The sequence below is a fragment of the Lontra canadensis genome, unplaced genomic scaffold (assembly GCF_010015895.1).
Source record: "Lontra canadensis isolate GAN:19392208 unplaced genomic scaffold, GSC_riverotter_1.0 scaffold48, whole genome shotgun sequence".
Classification (NCBI taxonomy): Eukaryota; Metazoa; Chordata; class Mammalia; order Carnivora; family Mustelidae; genus Lontra; species Lontra canadensis.
The window spans coordinates 2,393,584-2,413,843 of NW_022631042.1; the positions used below are offsets into that span (position 1 = coordinate 2,393,584).

General features: G+C 33.3%; 1 protein-coding gene and 1 long non-coding RNA gene across 5 annotated transcripts in view; one reads left to right on the forward strand and one right to left on the reverse strand.

Moving 5' to 3' along the window:
- SEMA3A (semaphorin 3A) overlaps positions 1-20,260 on the forward strand; it is a 306,101-nt gene that overhangs the window by 229,138 nt on the left and 56,703 nt on the right. The window lies entirely within an intron of this gene.
- LOC116876866 overlaps positions 1-20,260 on the reverse strand; it is a 62,378-nt gene that overhangs the window by 40,350 nt on the left and 1,768 nt on the right. The gene's annotated exons all lie outside the window — the stretch shown is intronic.

Here is a 20,260-nt window from a genome sequence, read left to right on the forward strand (position 1 = left end):
AGAAATAGATCTGGGCTAGAGCTGCGGAAGGGAGGCAATGGAAACAGATAATGGCTTACCGGTCCTGTCTTACACAGATACCACAACAAATCTCATGATGTAGTATTTTTTCCCCCTACACCTCTCATATTGCCCTGAGAGCGTCATACGCATTCTTGAATACTTAAACAGATTGTAGTGCTAATAACATTATGTTGAAAATGTTTTCAGAATTTCAGAGGATTTTTATATGATTTCATTTGATTCTCTTTTGATATTCTTAATATCTTCTCTCAGTTTGTTTAGGTGAGAAAAATAAAACCAATATTTTATCTAAGATTGTCTGTAACCTAGTAATGGAAGACTTGGAGCAGGAACCCAGTTTCTTGAACTTCAGGCACTGGCTTCAACTTGATCAAATAGATTTTTTACTGCCTTTCTCTTTTTAGTATATAAATAAATTTAATAGAGAAGCAAATGTTCAAAATGTATAATGTATATGCCTAAAATAAATAACATTTTCATTCATATTAGTAATCCTGATCTATTCTTCTATGTAGAGTTTGATTTTTGTTATTACTCACACATTTATTAAGATTTTTATAATGGCCCCCACAATATTGTCATGTTTTTCTTATTAACTATCTCCATATATATCTGTCTTTAGTCTTATGAAATAAAGCTGTCCAGACCCTAATCTGTCATCTATGAACTTTTACCTGGTTTCACCTGCCTCATTAATAAGGATGGAGCTCATGGATTATAGTCCGTCTATGTTCTCAGTAAGATGCTTGAATATCTCATTCTTGGAACTTCTGCCACACTTGTTTTTCCTGCCCTTTTGGGGTACCCAGAATTCCTTTTATCACCTCTCTCTTTCATTGGTTTGTTAGAGAAAAATCATACTTCTGGGAATCTTGCTGAAACTTCAGAAGACCATGAGTTGTCTATGATAATTTTGTTCTGATAAATTTTCACACTGTAAAGTGACTATTCAAAACATAAAACATACTTCAAATTACCTCAGCCAGCTTCTCTGCTCTCCTACAACGTTTCTGATCATCCTCTTATTTATGTATTAGTGTGAATGGTGTGCCTCTGACCTTCCATGTTTGACCACTTTGCCTTTGCTCTTAATTTTATTGTTTTATCATAAATTTACCCAATGTACATTTCTTTGCTGTCTTTCTCTCTCTCCTTCTCTGATTTCTTCCCCTGACCTGAAAACTTGCTCATCTATTCTATCCAAATTCTTCCTTTAATCCTGGTATGATGTAAAATCCCTGTGTGTCTAAGTCCATAGTCTGGTTAGAATCTTGTTTCCTCAATATTTTCAGCTCCATTAGCCACTTTAAACCTGAGTTTGAGCCCAGGGAGCTGCTTCTCCAAAAGACACAAATAACTTTCTGTACCCTGTTTTATAATTAGTATGTCCATTTGGATACTATCTCTTGCAGTCTTTCTCACTGTTAAATACCCCTTTCTCTTTAGAGTGCCACTTCTCTTAGCTTCCCTCATTTCTTGCTTTGCCAGGTTTCCAGTAAGCTTGACATCACTTCCCCATTGTTTGTATCTTAAATGCAGATGATGTATAAGATCATTCATAGGGGCGCCTGGGTGGCTCAGTGGGTTAAGCCTCTGCCTTTGACTCAGGTCATGATCTCAGAGTCCTGGGATCGAGCCTCGGATTGGGCTCTCTGCTCAGCAGGGAGCCTGCTTCCCCCCCTTCTCTCTCTCTCTGCCTGCCTCTCTACCTACTTGTGATCTCTGTCTATCAAATAAATAAATTTTTAAAAAAAGATCATTCATAATTGAGTACAAACACTGTGGTAATCAGAAGGGTCTGGACATAGAATCAAATACCCATGCTGGGGGATTCAGGAGGAATAGTAGGTGACCATATGAAAAGTTAGAGGCCTCACCAAGGGAAAGAAAAGGTGCTGAGATCACCATAAAACTATGTGTGCAAAACTATACAAGAGCCATGCTCCAACAAAATTGCAGAGAACAATTTTAAAATATCTTCTGTAAATTATGAAACTTTGTATGGAGCCAAAATCAGTGGGGGAGAAACTCTTAACATTGCTATATCTGGTCTGTTCTCAAACTGAAATATTTATGTAGGAGGGGAAAATGTTTTTATTCAGCAAGAAGGAGACTTTGATCTACTAAGAACTCTAAAGGGCATACAGGCTTTCACTGTCCATCCAAAAGAAAATCCAAGAAGATGGAATAACATAAAGGAGAGTATAGTATCCATTTCATTTTTATGGCCTTGGAGGAAAAAAGTCATCAAGTTAAAGCTGCTTTTGTGTTGCACACTTACATGTTGACAGCTGAATCTGAAGAATTTACACTGTGGGAAAGCAGTCATTGTCCACAGCTCTGTACTTCATCTTGCAAATGTGTAGTTCATTTGAGAATTCAGTTATCAGTCTCTCAGCACTAAACGTGAGAACTGATTTTACCAAATTAGCACAAAGGTTACATTTGACAGGGTGCAGAAACCAGAACTGCTGCACGAGGGAGGATGCAGACACATTGGAGAGAGAACCAAGGGACTTTGTGAATCACAAGCCTCCTGAAATTAAATGCCATTCCAGAATAAAATTGGAAGCATAATGTTTACATATTCATGCATAAAATAAATGAGTTTGAGGCATCAGCATAGACTACACAATCATTTTTGCTGCCAGAAGTAATAAATACTAGCAAGGTACTTTTTGAAAGGTCTATTTTAATAGCCCCTTATTGAAAGGAGCTATTAAAACTAATTTTGGCACAGGAGTGACTTTTCTCAAATCAGTTCAAACCTATTCAATTATTTTGGATGAATCACTTGACCTATTTTAGATGACTTTTAATTTTTGTTCCTGCTAAAGAAAAAAACAAAATCACTTGCCTAGAATTAGATCTTAAATATCTTGATATTTTTAATTTCACTATTTTCATAATCACTAAAATTTATATTTTTATAATATCAGTCAAGGTTTAAATTTAGCTTCATTTTAACAGGAAAAATTAGGAATGAGTAACAATTTTAGATGAAGAAACAGAAGAGAGATGGAATCTGTTGGCTTTTACATAACTGCTTTTTAAAAAATAAATTAAATTAAAAAAAATTTTAATTAAATTTGTTAAACCCTGGTTTAAGGTTACTAGTTCTTAGAACAACTTTTGATTTCAGAAAATTTATTTATATGTGTTTGACATGATGTGCCTGACTTCACTGTTTTTCTTGTGTATTAGAAATTCGCTTAATATTACATCATTTTAACTTCATTTAAACTTCAATTCCAATTTCAACTTACTAACACTGTGAAACTTAGGTACAGTTGCTCTCTATATATTCATAGTAAGGAAGCAAATAAGTTTATGTTTCTGTTATAATAATGATTTCTTAACATTTAATATGTAAATACCACTTAGTTCTTATACATGTTAGCCATTCATTAGAGCAGATGGGTGGCTAACCTACATTTATTTTTCTTCTTGATGGACACTATTTCCAAATTGTTCTTGTCTTGGACTAATGCTGGGATGCAATGTGATATGGAGGAAAGACTGGTCTTTGGAGTAAGACAAAGCATCACATTGACTCCTTTTAATGGAATTATAATATTACTTAACCTCTTATAGTTGTGGAAAACTGACCACATGATAATGTGTAAAAACTACTAAGTGAATGATTGGCATAGAGTAAGCACTTAATAATTGTGAATTTACTCTGTATCCTCTATCCCACATCCATTGGGTGGAGCATGCTTAGGAAGATTTGTCAGATTCATTCTGTGAGTTATTTTATTTGAGTCAGGGTGAAAGTGCAGTCAGAGTCAGGTTTAATATATGAAACCACATGGATCCTTGAGAGAGCCAAGGCCCAGTGAACACAAACAGACCTAATTACAGTGCTCAGAGTGTGAGGCCTTCCCACTCATTTCAGGAAGACCTGTTTTCTTTTAGTGGAATTTCCTAAAAGGATCGTGCCTGTGGATAGACCAACCCACTTGCTTTTTTCTATAATTGAAATGGCATGCAAGTCATCATTCCACTTCCTCTCACTTGTAACACTCATACCAGGATGGCCTGCCCTCTTTGGAATCAGGATAGCTTCCTCTGTGGTCATGTACTAGGATATTTCATGTTCTCTAAAGATTCAAGTTTCTCCACAAGACATTTTTATGAAAATAGAACCAAGCGGTGTGACCACAAGTAATCTATGAGAGCACAAATTAATATTGCATAGTACATAATCTGAAATCACTTGTATGACTCTTTCTATGCTCTATTTTAATACTACCGTCTTTAAAGGCCGAAACTGTCAGAGTATCCAATTAGAAATTTTTATAAGTAAAATGAATGATCTAGCTTTGCATAATGTCAGACTTCTTAATGATACCAGTCTGAATTATTTCTCTGGCTTAAGTACATCAATATTATATTGCTGACCTTGGGAGAAAAAGCCCTTTGGATGCCTTATTTTATAGTTATATGAACAGATGAGTATCATAGAAATTAAGTGACCATTCAGTTAAAACAACAACAACCATAAATGTCCTATTGGTTTTCATAGCATATGAAAAAGCAGCAGGAATATCATCTTTTGTTAACTTTTGAATTACATCTCCTATGAATTATACTTTGTATTCATTAAACATCTGCGGCATGAATGTAAAGAGTCAAAAATAAAAACGATAATATTTTTGGTTATTTTTGCTGAAATGATCCTGAAACATAGGTGTGTAATAGTTCAAAACAATCTCTACCTAAACACAACCAAATAGTTATGTGAGGTTTTTTCCTCATGAATCTATTGCCCAGAAAAATTTTCATACTGATAAATAATGCGTACCTCCCAAAAGTATTTTTTTTAAAAACAATACACAGCATGAAATTATTCTACTCTCCAAATGATGATAAATTTAATGAACTCACTAAATATGCTTTTTCTTTTCATAAGGACCACAAAGTTACCAAAATACAACTTTATTTAGTCTCTTTTTCTGAGGACCTATTTTCTATGTCACATTTCTCTAAAGAACATAATCACTTTTAACTTATTTTGTTTGAAATTATATAGCACTAATGAAGAACAACGAATAAAATTTTGGAATAAAAGTTAACTCATTAGTGGCAATGCTTAGGAAGTGATTCGTTTTTTCAGGCCTCTGAGACAATGTACCTGAATACAATTGTTAGGATATGCTATGTTAACTTTTTTCAGTGATAAGCTAAAAAGTACAACGTATTAACCACAAACTTCGAACCACTTATTTCAGAATTTATCACTGAATGGTGAAAGTAGAAAAGTAATATTTAAGGAAATTATTACATTTATTTTAGGGAATCCCACTTTTTAAATTAAAGTCTATGAAAATATAGAAAAATGAGACAGTATCTTGGAAAATTTTTTAAGTAAAAGCCAGCTCCCTATTTCTTCTGGTTTTTTAACATTTTTCTCTTTGGTCTTACCATCAGTTTAATGAATAGAGAGCCTGTCTATACCAATTTCCTCTTCTAGACTCACTACATTCAGAGCTCACTGGGCCTCAATAGGGATTTACTGCTGACTGGGTAATCTGGGTTCATGTGTGCAGTGACATCAAGCAAGAGATTTACCCAAAGAAGTGGATGCCATGACAATGCGTGTAACCATGGTGTGACCGGCCTCTCTGACATGGCTCTCAAAAGCTTTCCCTCTGTGAAAACAGAAGCCTGTTTGCAAATTAATTAGTTTCTGGCGGCAGCTTGATTGTTGACCCAGAGTTTGTAGAGTGGAAAAACAATCAGATTAGTGTGCTCAGGGTAAAAGACCAGTGTGCAGTTGCGTGTGGCTTGCTCAACTATTGAAACTATGAATGGACTGAAACAAATTCTTTTCTGAGAAGCCTAGGCAGAGGTTAAGTGTGATGAGCCTAGAGCTCCCCAACAGCAGGGGCTGGGGAATTAAAGGATTTTACCCAGATAAAGCTGAATGATGGCAAGCAATGCCATTGAATTTTAATGGCATGGATAGTTTTGGGAGAAAAAAAACAAAAAACAAAAAACAACAGAACACTTCTTACCTTTTGATCACTCTGAGGGAGAAGAATAAGTTTGCAGTATTATTAAATGTCCACTTGACACACATACTTCTATAGTGGTAGATTTCAGAAGCTTTCAGACACGAAGGTTTTAATTATAATGTCTAAAAAGCTAATCTGAAAATACCAAAAATGGGAAAATGTTACAAAGAAACCTGCCTTTTCATGTAGATAAAGTGTCTTCTCATTTATATACTCTATTTCTGCAGTGTAATCTTCATATGCCCGATAAAATTAAATCTGAGTTAAGGAGAGATATTGACTCCTGAGAATTTGTATTATGCTGTTTATTTTTTAAAATTACCAAATCAGATAATTATGCCTAGAAATGAAATCTGCAAGTTTAGGACAAAAAGAAATTCTACATGCAGTTTTTGATGATTAAAATGTTTCAGTCAATAAACTATTATTTACAATTTACTTTTAAGATTACCTCCCACAATGAGCCATGTATACTGTTTCTTTTTAAATACCATTGTCAGATGTCTCCCTAATAACAGCTCCGATGGCTATCTCATATTCCCCATTCAAAAATTGTTTGTCTCTCAATTTACAAGTGAAATGAATCTAGATTTTGCTGCCTGTCAAGTTCTTTATCATCTAATCCTAAATAACTTCTCCAGTATTAAACACTAACACACTCAAATGAAATAGAGTTTGTCATCCTCAAATTTACTCTTTTTCATTTAACCATACCACACTCTGGATCGATTTTAATCTTTCCACCTTTGAATCTTAAGAGCACATAGGTGTTCATATTTGTCATGGGGCCTTCCACTTCACCTTATACTTCAGGAAATAAAAAGTAAGAAATTTTTTTTAAAAGATTTTATTTATTTGACAGAGAGAGAGAAAGATCACAAGTAGGCAGAGAGATAGGTAGAGAGTGAGGAGAAGCAGGCTCCCTGCTGAGGAGGGGCCAGATCCTAGGACCCTGAGATCATGACCAAGGGCAGAGGCTTAACCCCCTCAGCCACCCAGGTGCCCCAAATGTAAGAAATTCTTAAATGAATATGCTGTGGAGGCTCCAGGGTCACATTGCTTGATTTTGTATCCCAGGTCCTTCCATCTACTACCTACACAGCATTGGAGGCAATTCACTTATTTTCATCACCCCTTTATGATGTATAAAACACAGTTAATACTAATATACTGTTTCTCTGAGGCTGCATGAGACAGTCTAAATATAAATTAATAAGAACAGTGTCTGATAATATGGTACATGCTCCCAACAGCTGGGGTTGCCACTGCTGCCATTTGCAGTTGGCTTCAAACATAGTATGTATGGCACCTTTGGTAGATTCATACAGTGAACCTGTTTGAAGGTGATGTTTGCCTTTGTAAACCTGCTCTTGGCCTGTTGTGTTTTAATTAGTTGTCATTGTGGACCACTTATTACATCCAGAATATACAAAATATTTAGCTTTAGTATTAAAGTAGCAAATAAAATTTTAGTCAAAATTTTAATTAAGAAGACATTGACTGCTTTGATGACTCTAGGAAAATCATCTGTCCTGCTCTGTCACAGTTTAGCTTTAAATTTGTTCATGTGTGGATGTCGTCTATACCCCTTGAGATAGTAGAGTCTGTGGAGCCTGACTGCTTGAGTTGGACATGAGCTGACAACTGTAGATAGCTGATAGGAGATTTCTGTCTTCTTGTTCCCTTTTTTCTAGTGTAAATAATATTTCTTCCTCTGGTAGTTGTGAGGATTATGTGTGAGTAGATTCATATAAAGCCTTTGCAAAGGTGACTACTGTATCAAAAATGGACAAAAGAAATCAGTTGATGTTAGCTGGCTTTATAATGTTATGTAAGAATTATAAGGAATGGAACAATAAATATGCCAGGTCGCTAAAAATGTAGTAGAGTGCATAATCTCACTTAACTGAGCAGCCACATGTTTCTAGGAAAACAATGAAAGTGGCTGAAGGACAAGAGCAAAATGGTGAGGTGGAGTGATGATGATATATGCCCTTTCCTTAGACTGAGTCTGTACATACAGGATTTCTCACCTAAAGATGTCTGTACATTTTGATGAAAGTAACCTAGCACTCCTTTGCTTCCATTAAAAAATATATATATTTCTTAAACTTAATCACACTAAGTTACTTACGCATGACCAAAAAGCATTATAATGCTCTTAACTTCATGTATCAGTGAAATATAAATTACAGAATGTTATCCAGAAAAGGGGTCTTTAAAATGTTTTCCCAATAACATTAATAAGGAAGATTTAAGTATGTTTAGATGCTCTTTAAAAGAACATTTTCAAGGGGCGCCTGAGTGGTGCATTCGGTTTAGTGTTCAGCCCTTGGCTTTGGCTCAGGTCGTGATCTCAAAGTTCTGAGACTGAGTCCTGCAATCAGCTCCACACTCAGTGTGGAGTCTACTTGAGAGTCTCTCCTTCCCTACTACTCCCTACCCCTTTCACTTCTCTGTATCTCTCTCTCTCCCTGATTCTCTAAAATAAATAAATACAATCTTTAAAAGAGAGTATTTTCGGGCACCTGGGTGGCTCAGTGGGTTAAGCCGCTGCCTTCGGCTAAGGTCATGATCTCAGGGTCCTGGGATCGAGTCCCACATCGGGCTCTCTGCTCGGCAGGGAGCCTGCTTCCCTCTCTACTGCCTGCCTCTCCATCTACTTGTGATCTCTCTCTGTCAAATAAATTAATAAAATCTTTAAAAAATAAATAAAAAATAAAATAAAAGAGTATTTTCAAGTTATAATTGTTTGTGTCACTGTATACACTAACCAGATTTAAGAAACTAGATAAGAGAAAATCAAAGCCCCTTCACTTCCACCCCTACCTCCCACATTCTGCTCTCATCATTCTCTCAGTTTCCTATAGCACTTTTGGATCATCACATAAATTTTGCATGTTAAGCTGTACATCACTATCCATGTGGTACTAGAGATAGATAGATAAAAATAAAGATATATACCTGAAAACTAATAGTAATTCATTAGCAATAATAATTTATAAATTAATGTAAGTATAATGTTTTATTTATTAGAAATGTAGTTTTTAGTATTTTGCTCAATGATTTGCTAAATTATAACATTTTTGGATTTAATGTAAGCTGACAGTGTAAAGGGACCCATCAAAAATGTGTCTCTTCACATGAATTTGTCTAAATTCACATAAATCCAAATAATCTCTTTTGCTCATTCAGTTGCTAAAAAAAGTACCAGGGTTTCACTTTCAAAGAGAGATATCCCATTTATACATTTATAAAATCCTAACATGAATATATATGGGAAATAGGTGACAGCAGATTGAGCTTTCCCTTTGGGATCCACCTGCTTTTTCTGCTTAGCATACAATAGGATTTAAATTACAGCCAGTATAGAATAGTGTTTTCAGTTTATACATTGTCTTATGACCCACTTAGAATTTAGTGAACTTTAGTATCTCTGATCTGGAAAGTTAAGTATTGCCCAAGCTGGTATCAAAATGATGGCTCCCATGTAATTGCTATTTATGCGTAGAGTAAGTGTTTATCAAATATGTTTTCTAAACACATTTACGAATAGATGAACAAATTGTACAAATGTTTTGCAGGATGATGGCAATCTTGTAAGTCATACGAAAATAAGTAAATTCTGAAGATAGGCAACAATAACACATGGATCACCATAAAACATTACTAATTTTTAGGTGAATTAAAGGGAAAGAAACCTAGTTATACTGGCAAATCACATTACAGAAGTTGGACTTATAGGGCTAGGCTGAACCAACAAGGTGTAGGACACATTTCATCAGTTACTTTTATGTGTTTGCAGAAATCATACTAAATAATTTGATTGGAGAGTGATTATTGAAGTAGTGGGTTAATGCTGTTTGCCATAAGAAAACTGATGACTGCCTTTTCTGTTATGTCATTGCTGTTGAGTTCCTTTAAATACAAGGAGAAAAGTCACATTCCTTCATAGTTACCAAGGTAAATATAACCAACTCTGATCAGCCAGTCAGTGTCCAAATTAAGAAAATTATAGTGAAATTGCCTTTGAAAGACCTTGAGATAATTGTGTGTTAATGAGTCTTAAAATGTGAACTAATTTTCCATCTTTTGTCCAAGCTGAAACTATTTTTATTTCCTTCCTTCATCATTAATTTCTGAGAGCAACTTGTAGAAAGCAATTGAAAAGAATGGCTGGAACTAGGAACATGGTAGCATGAAATAGAAAAATAATGGCAGACTGTTAACAGGTTGTGCAGTGCCCAAGTCATTTGGTAGTGATACAGCAGAGACAGCACCAAAGAAGGTAGCCATGTTAGGAAGATTTGCAGACTTGTTGCTAAAATTTATTATTACTTTGATTAATTTTATCATTTTTATTTTTTAAATGTGGTGCAACTCCACTTAGCAATACTGCCTGTAATACTGCCTGTAAGCCACTCATGTGAATTCCTAAACTCATCATCCTTGCAAAAATCATAGTTATTCATAGATGTTACAAGTATGTTAGTAAAGAATGTCCTGATAATAATTACAAAATGAAACTTATTCTAATATACTTCAGTACAACTGAGGCAGCTGAGTAAGTCATTGCTATTGTGATTGATTACTAAAAACAACTGCATGTGTTCTAGGATACGAATACATAGGTAATCATAAAGAGGAAAAAAACTTTTTTTGAAAAACGAATCTGTCACTGGATAGAGCCTGCAAAGAAAGTTAAAAGGAAAGGAGAAATAAATGTTGAAAAGAGTATTTCCTAATGATAAATAACTTCCTGATTAGATTTTGTCTGTGTCCCTCAGACATAATAAACATCTATCATGCTAATAAAATTTATAATACACAAACCAAAATAGAAATCCCCCTAAAAGTGCACCATAAAATCTCCCATCCAGCCAAGGTCTGTCCCTGAAGTGTGTATTTTAAGTTAGATGTGATAAATACTAAGAACTTTTTTCATAGTTCAGAGCATTGGAAAATATTAGTAGAATGTATACTAATTCCTGAAAATACTCAGATTGCCATTTTATTTCTTAATATATGATGATCAACAAGAACGATTAAGATACTATGTAATATGATATGATAGAGGTTAAAAAAGCTACATTTTAATGGGAAGTTAAGAATAGATCACTTTTAGGCAGAGATTAAACTGATTTAATAGGTGCTTATTTTTACCATACTTATTTTCCATTTTTAATGAGTATTTTTCTAATCTCCCCAAGTCTAGTCCCTTTTCATCTCAATCAACAGTATTTGTTTCTCTGTGCATAACAAGTTTATCACTCACCCCAGTTACTGACACGACATAGAATGCTATTCTCTCCTTTTCCCCTGCAGCTGTATTCTAAATCCTCCTAGATTAATGATAATAGCATGGTGAATAGCTAGCTACCAACATATTTCTCTAGGCAACTTCCATTTTCTGCATGCATTAAGCACTCTCTAGGTACCAAGAACTGTTATAAGAAACAGCTGAGTAAGAGAGATTCCTGCCCTCCAGGATAGTACTTACAGAACTTTTTATAAATGAAAAACCCTAGAAGTGCGATCATATGCATGTATTTTCAAAGATGTCTTAATATCTTAAAACCATTATTTAAAGGGAAGGGGTACTATCCATTTTTCTTTCAAGGAAACACAAATTTTATTTTTTCAGTTGATTCTCAGACTTTGATTCAATATCAAACCTACTGACTGTTTGAGGCTTTCACTATGAAATGATAGTGAGGTATAACAATTTATGAAGGAGGCTGTCTTTTGTCCGTACACCTACAGTCTTCTCTTAGAGACTGTGTGTTAAGGGAGTTCAAAAAAATTAAGAAATTGTTTTAAGTATATAAGTTATAAGGAAAGTTATAAGGAAAAAGAAGTTATAAGGAAAAAGAATGCAAATCTGTTGGAATCAGAAAAACTGTAGATAATATGACATTGGCTTTCATGTTATTTTAATGTTAGATATTCCTAATTATAAAGACATGCAGATGACCAACAGACACATGAAAAGATGCTCAGTGTCACTGATTTTAGGGAATTTTAAGTCAAAACTATAGTGAGATATCATCTCACACCTTTCAGAATAGCAGCATCAGCAACATAAGAAACAACAGGTGTTGGTGAAGATTCAGAGAAAGGGGAATCCTTTTGCACTGTTGGTGGGAATGCAAACGGCACCAGCCACTCTAGAAAACAGTATGGAGTTGCCTCCAAAAGTTAAAAATAGGACTACCCGATGATCCAGCATAACTATTACTAGGTATTCACCCAAAGAATACAAAAATACTAATTCAAAGGTAGATATGTACCCCCAACGTTTGTGGTAGCGTTATCTACAGTAGCCAAATAATGGAAACAGCCAAGTGTCCATCAACTGATGAATGGATTAGGAAGATGGGGATTTGTATATTTCTTGTTATGTGGTCTAATAAATATATTCTAATAATATATAATTATATAGGACTCAGAGTATTGTTCAGATAATGGTTCTATGTATTTTTTAATAGTTATTTTATTTGAAATTGGAAGTCCACTAGAAAGTGGAGCTAACTTCAACTTAATCCATATTAAAGGCATTAGAAACCATTTCTTACTGTTAATAAAATAAAATGGCTAACCCTATACTTACTAAAAAATAGACAGGGAGTTTTTGATTAGGTATCTGTAGAAACAACTTCATGTTAGTACTCAGAATACACAATGATTCTTAAAGCAGAAACAATTGGAAAGAGTTGCAAAAACAAAAAAATAAAAAAGGTAAGAATAGTGTTAATACAGTACCTTCAGTACTGTTAGTACAGTACCTTCACTAAGCAAAAAGTGAAAATTGATTTAATCATCAGAAACAATTTTAAATTGAATCTACCACACTGTAGATGCTGTGACATTGTTATTACACTGAATATTTGAAAGTTTTGATAATAATCAAAGCAATTGTTTGAGAAATTGATGTCCTTACCTAAGGAGATAATTGAAATAATCATGAACAATTGAATCCTATACTTGTATAGTATTTTATGCTTTTCACAGTGCTTCCTATAAGATCACTTCATCCTCCCAAAAACCCTGTGAAATAGAAAACTGCAAATAATAAAATTTAAGCAACTTACAAGAGGATAGTAGTAACCTGCTATTGAATGAAAACTGAGACTAAACCCATATCTTCTAAACTCTCAGTTTTGTCTCTGACATGTTCATTATAGTATTTACCATTTTAAACTCTGTATTTCTGTCCTTTGCTAAAGATATTACACAAAGGAAATGTTTATTAAGTTAGATGGGAAAATACAGGCTCATCCATTTTTAAAAAGCAAAGATTTGCCAGGGTTAAAGGATTTTACCCTATAATAGCTCATAGAATGAATTGTTTTATTTATGCATAGTTTTAATCACTGAAAACTTAGTATATACCTTTGATGCTAAGAATTTGGCCCTCGGATGAGCAGCATGTGCTTCTCTGGGAGTGCATTAGAAAAGCAAAATCTCAGAGCCTACCCAGACCCTCTGAATTAGAATCTGTACTCTATCAAGATTCTACATTAAAACTTGAGAAGGACTGGACTAAAACATTACAAAGTATATTACATCTTTGATTATTCAAGAGACATAGAGACATAATGGTTTTGTTCCAGTCTACTATCTTATATCGCAGCTTAAATTGACAGCACACAAGAATGTGTGTGTGTGTGTGCTTCTGTGCATTCATTGGTTAGATTAAATTATTGCTCCTGATGTGTGTGGTCTAATTTAAACTCCCCAATTCCTCTAATCAGCCTTCTGAAATTAGAAGCTTTTGCTTCCATTTAAACTGGGGAGGTATAAGTACTAGCTACTTGTGTCCTTTGAGCAGATTGGCTGGAATCTCAAGCCCAATCACTGGTAAGACCTCTATGTAAGGCTAATAGGACCTACCTTACCCTGCTTGAATCCGTTCTGCTGAGACAGTGTCAGATTAATACAACTGGTTGCATGTTTACCATAGCCCATAAAATCTCCCACAACTGCATGTCTTGGTAAATGTTAAGAATTAAAAAAAAAGAAATTGTGGTAGAGGTGATGACTTTTAGGGTTCAGTGAAACCCCAAATAATTAAAATTTAAAAAACTTGTTTCAAAACTATTATAAATTAACTGTATTTCACTACAGCTGGGCTAGTACTAATAATATTTTAAATAATAAAGCAGATGGGAAAATAGCAACATAGAATTTAAAATATGCGATAACTCTTACTTTTCTCTAAACATCTTTTTGTCAGAGCATCAAAATTGGGTAGATTTTTAGTGCAGAAAAACAGAATGAAACCCAAATACAAAACTAAAAATTATACATTTATGTTACAACTTTAAATTTTGTATTACAACCTAAAATTTTAAATTATAGGATTGTGGTATGATTTTTATATATATGGCTTCCTATATTACATATTTATATATATGATTTTATATATTATACAGTTATATAAAATGTATGATTTTATGATAAATATGATTTTATATGTATAATAGAACCCTCCTAATTAAAGAACTTTCCAAATATCATATAAATATAACCAACAACTTTTTCACCATTTAGTTCACATAGATGCAATCCTAAAACAAAGCTCACAAACTAAAAATAAGAAAAGTTGTTTTGTTAGAATAACAATAATTGTTTGTTTTCAATAAAGTGTGATTAGGAAAGTACAGAAAATAGTAACTAATGTAAAATGTGAATTGCTATTTCTTAAGGAGTAATATCTTGCAAAGTAAACAGGATGTATAATAAGAATTGTTTTCTGCAAATTCTAATTACTTTGAAATTATGCTATAAATTATCATCTGCCTTGAATTTCCCTTCCTGTATAATTAGACATTTTCAAGAATCAAAACTGTTATTGTCTCTTAAGAACAAAAGCCATGGAAACTGCTAATTATATCACAGTTGAACATGTTTTTCTTCTTTGACAAGATCCCATATTTCCAGCATTTTTGAGAACACTATCTGACCAGAGGATGATAGAAATGCTGAAGGTCTGCTATTGTTGCAATCAGGATAATTAGTTTCTATCTATAATAGCATTCATGTTATTAAAAAGTTGCTAAGGTCTGTGTCAAATAAAAATTGACCTAAATCTTCCCTGGTCCCTAAATCATTATTTTATTTTAAGAATCAGGCCACATTCTTATAGAATTTTTCTTTTCCCTAGACCCCAAGGGTCTAATCAGAGGCAACTCACAGGAAAAAACCCCTGTCAATGCAGTACTTGAATGAGGGCTTGAATTACTACCACATCCCAGGAAATGGGCAGATAGAAAAAAGGGCATTTTCCTATTTCACTTATAAAGTTGACTTCTTATTTCAAAGAGTAAAAAGAATTTTGTGAGATCACATACTGAGAAATTTTGACAAAACAAATTTTTTGATTAAATGAAAATCAGCTTTTTTTCTGAATAAAACTGTTACTGGAATTTATTAGGTTCCAGTTTTGCCATCTGTAATTCCAGTATTACAAGGATGATATAAATAATAGGAAGTCTCTTAACTCATTACCTTAATATTTTAAAAACAATATGTTTTATCTTATTTATTTAATGTTGAAAAATAAAGTGAATCAAATGACTTTTTCTGATTAATTAAAATATGTTAGTGAGGAGTAAAAGAAAATGTTCTTAACATCATAAGAAAAAGTTGGACCCTCCCATTAAAGTTCTTAATGCACAGAAGCACTATTAATTTAGGTACTAATGCTATTATAATTAATTTTTAATAATAGACTTTAGGAGCAGTTTTAGTTAGGTTTGTAGCAAAATTGAGTGAGGTACAGAGATTTCCATGTAACCCTATTTCCACACATGCATAGCTTCCCTGTTTATCTACATCCCACTCAAAGTGGTACATTTGTTATATTATATAATGTGTATAAACCTACACATTATAACCTGTACATGATTATCACCCAAAGTCAATAGTTTATGTTAGGGCTCATTTTTCATGTTATACATTCTGTGGATTTGGAAAAATGTATATAATGACATGCATCCACCATTATAGTGCCATGCAGAGAAGTTTCACTAATCCTCTGTGGATTTAAAAATCATCTGTGCTCAACCTATTTGTTCTCCCTACTCCCTAACTCATGGCAATGACTCCTCTTCTTACTGGCCTCAGAGTTTTGGTTTTCCAAAATGTCAAATAGTTGGAATCATACAGTATTTAACATTTTCAGATTGGCTTCTTTTGCTTACTAATATGCATTTAAATTGCCTCAATGTCTTTTCATGGCTTTATGGCTCATTTCTTTATAACTCTGAATAATACTACATTGTCTGGATGCAACCTAGTTTATCCACTCACCTCCTAAAGCACATCTTGGTGTGTCTGTCAAGTTTTGGTAATTTTGAGTAAAACTCCTATAAACATCTATGTGGAGGATTTTGTGTGGATATAACTTTCCAGCTCTTTTGGGTCAACCAAGGAGTGTGATTACTAGGCCGCATGGTAACAGTATGTTAAGTTTTGTAAAAACAACAACAAAAAACACACCAAATTATATCCCAAGGTGGCTATACCATTTAGATGTCCCACAGCATTGAATGGAAGAGTTCCTGTTGCTCCGTATCCTCACCAGAGTTTGTTGTTGTCAGCATTGTGGATTTAGGCCATTCTAATATGTGTATGCTGATACCTTGTTGTTTTAATTTGTAGTTTCCTAATGACATGGTGTGGGGCATCTTTTTCTGTGCTTATTTGCTATCTATCTCTTTTGGTGAGATGCCTGTTAATGTCTTTGGCCCTTTTTAAATTGAGTTGTTGGTTTGCTTAGTATTGAGTTTTAAGAGTTCTTTACGTATTTTGGATAACATCAAATGTGCGTTTTGCAAGTATTTTCTCATAGTCTGAGACTTGTGTTCTCATTCTGTCTATAATTGTTTTTTCAAAAGATGTATGGGTTTATTTATTAGAGAGAGCATGCATGTATGGGGGTGGTTGGGGAAGGGACAGAGGGAAAGGAAAAGAAGTGGGCTCCCCGCTGAGTGTGGAGCCCAGTACATAGGCCTCCATCTCAGGACCTTGAGATCATCATTTGAGGTGAAATCAGGAGTCAGACAGTTAACTGACTGAGCTACCCAGGCGCCCCAAAATGCATCTTAAATAAGTATAGTTTTTCTTATTTTATATGTTACCAATGAGTGAGATATGACCGTGGATTGGAGTATAGTAGAAAGGAGATACTGTTATGTTTTTCTTCCATCTCAGAGAGTTTAAATCATACCTGTACTATATATCTTTGGTGTGGTAATTTTTTTTTTTTTAGTTTATTGCTTAAGCACTGAAACTTTTAAAAAATAAATCACCCACACATAAATGCACTTGTTTCATCTCATTTAATAAAGCAGAGTAAGCACACTGTCTAAAAAATTTGATGAACTTTCTGGCAAAGAGAAGAAAAACGTGCTATAATTTTGAATGAAGTGAGTCAGGAATACCATTTTTTGAACTGCTAACAATTTCCTCTTTAAGAGAAAGTTTTAGTGTGAAGTGACTACTCAGTAAGATCATATAAATTACTCGTTATCATGGAAAAATGACTTCTCTAAATAGAAAGTCCTGTTTTCTTTGGTTGTAGAAAATGAGGGTTTGCTGCCTTGGTTTTCTTCATCAAAGTTTGAAATTTATTTTTATTTTGTATTGTATGCAAAATATTGTAATTACTTTATGATCATAGACTTCAGTGATAACATGATTTTGTATTTAGAGAGCAGGGATTATATAATGTGTATTCCATTTAATTTCTCTTCATATTGAAAGTTCCTGTAATGAAAAAATACTAAAGGATAATTGTCTTTTTTTCCAAACCTTTTTAATTTTATAGGAGTTTATTGGGAAAAAATTCTATATTAAGTCCTTTCTGTCTTTAAATGCAATGAAAATTGATATCTAAATTATTACCTACAACAACATGTATACTGTATGTGTAGTCATTATGAGATAATTAAAAAAAAAGGGGGATTATTTCCTCTGTGAAATTGCATCTGATCTTCTCAAAAAACAAATGTTCTAATCTAATCATACAGTAGTTTATATTTAACATAATTCAAAAACATAATAAATGTAGAGGTTCAAAGAACAGCTTATAATGATGGATGAGTGCATTCATAGTATGAATTTATTTAGGTTCTCATACAAGGAAGCATCTATAAATATTGTAACTTCCTGTAGTTAAGAGGAACTAAATAGTCAAAAATTATGGAAATGCCTAAAAACATTATAGTTGAGGTAACTGAAATAAATCTTAAAGACATCAAAATATTTCTAATCCATATTTAACAGGATAAAACACAGACCGCTAAACCATTGTAGATAGTGTACTTGTAAGTAACAGGACATCATATGCAGCTCCCAAAATCTGCAGTAGAAAAGATCACTATGATATATAGTGATTAAGGAACATAATTATATCATTCACACATAGAAATATTGAATAATTGCTTCTTTTATAATCAAGCAATTAAAAAGACCATATATTTATAAGATAAAAGGGTAGAAACATAGACCATATTTTGATAGATAATTAACAACCATTAAATAAGAAGAAGAAAAGAGGAGCATCTGGGTGGCTCAGTCAGTTGAGCATCTGACTCTTGGTTTTTGGCTTAGGTCATGATCTCAGGGTCATGAGATGGTGCCCTGAATCTGGCTCTGTGCTTAGCTGGGGAGTGGGGAGGAGTCCGCTTGAGAGTCTCTCCTTCTGCCCCTCCCCCCAGTTGTGCATGCACCTACAGCAATTTCTCTCTCTGAAATAAATAAACCTTTCGAAATAAGTAAATAGTAAGAATAAAATAGTCATATGAACTCCTGATATATCCATTTAGTAAAATTAGATTAATATATTAATCACTCCTTAAAAACTACTTTGTACTAATAAACATTATGTTCCTGTAATTTGATAAATTCAACAAAACAATTAATTATAAGATATACGTGATAGGTAAATCAACAACAAAAACACAAAATGTATTTTCTTAAAAACACATACATATACATACACACAAATATTTATTACCAATTTACTTTCTGAACATAGATAATCATATAAAAATGTAGATAATCATATAAAAATATTCCTGTTGGAATAGATGAGGTTAAAGACCATAATAATTAAGTAAAAAGAACATACATGTTGTCTATAGACAACCCACCTTACAATGAAGATTTTACTATACCAAATTTGCATCTTCAGAAAATCTAAGTAATGCTTGGAGCTCAAGTTCAGTTTTATTTGAATTTATTGATTATGCTGCAGTGTGAGTTTAAGACTGAGCCATAAAAATAAGTATTAGTGTAAGAAAAGTAAACTTTTATTCACCATCCATAGCAATTATTTTATTTACACACAGATAACAATTATTTTATTTATTTTACTTTCTTAATTTCATCTTAACCCTTTTATGTACCTAATGTAGGGAAAAAATACAACTTTTTAATAGCTTTCAGGAGGCATAGAAGTGTTTTTTCAATTATTTTCTATGAAAAATTTCAATTACAGGAAATTAGAATAATTTTATAGATGATTACATTAACCATATATAGTTCTGGTCTTCATTTTCCATGTAGATTCTACAAATTTGCAATTTATAATTTATTATGTATCTATCTATCCATCCATTCCTCTTCATCTGTCAACCATCTTTTTTTTATGAATTCAAAGTATATTGCAGATATCAGAACACCTTTCTTATATGATTAACGATAATATGTGTTTAATATTTGTGTATGGATATTTTCGATTCAGAGAAAATTTATATGCAATGAAGTACACTAATCTTAAGTGTACTATTCAGTGACAGTTTGACAAACGATAACTGTCTGTAACCCAAAAGCCTGTCAAGATCTGGAGCACTCCAGCAAGTTTTCTTATGTGCTTTCCCAATGAGTCCCCCCATCTACTTACCCCCAGAGGAACCATTGTTCTGAGTTTTCCATGATAGATTACTCTAGAATAAAAGAGAATAGAAATTCCTATAAATGGATTTATACAATATGTGCTGTCTTATTGTAATGGTTTTGAAGTCCATCATGTCACTACATATATCAGTAATTTGTTCTTTTTATTGCTGTGTATTTAATTGTATGGATATACCACACTGTGTCTTTTCCTAATGATAGACACCTGGGTGTAATGAAGCTACTATAAACATTCTTTTTTTTTTTTTTTAAGATTTTATTTATTTATTTGACAGACAAAGATCACAAGT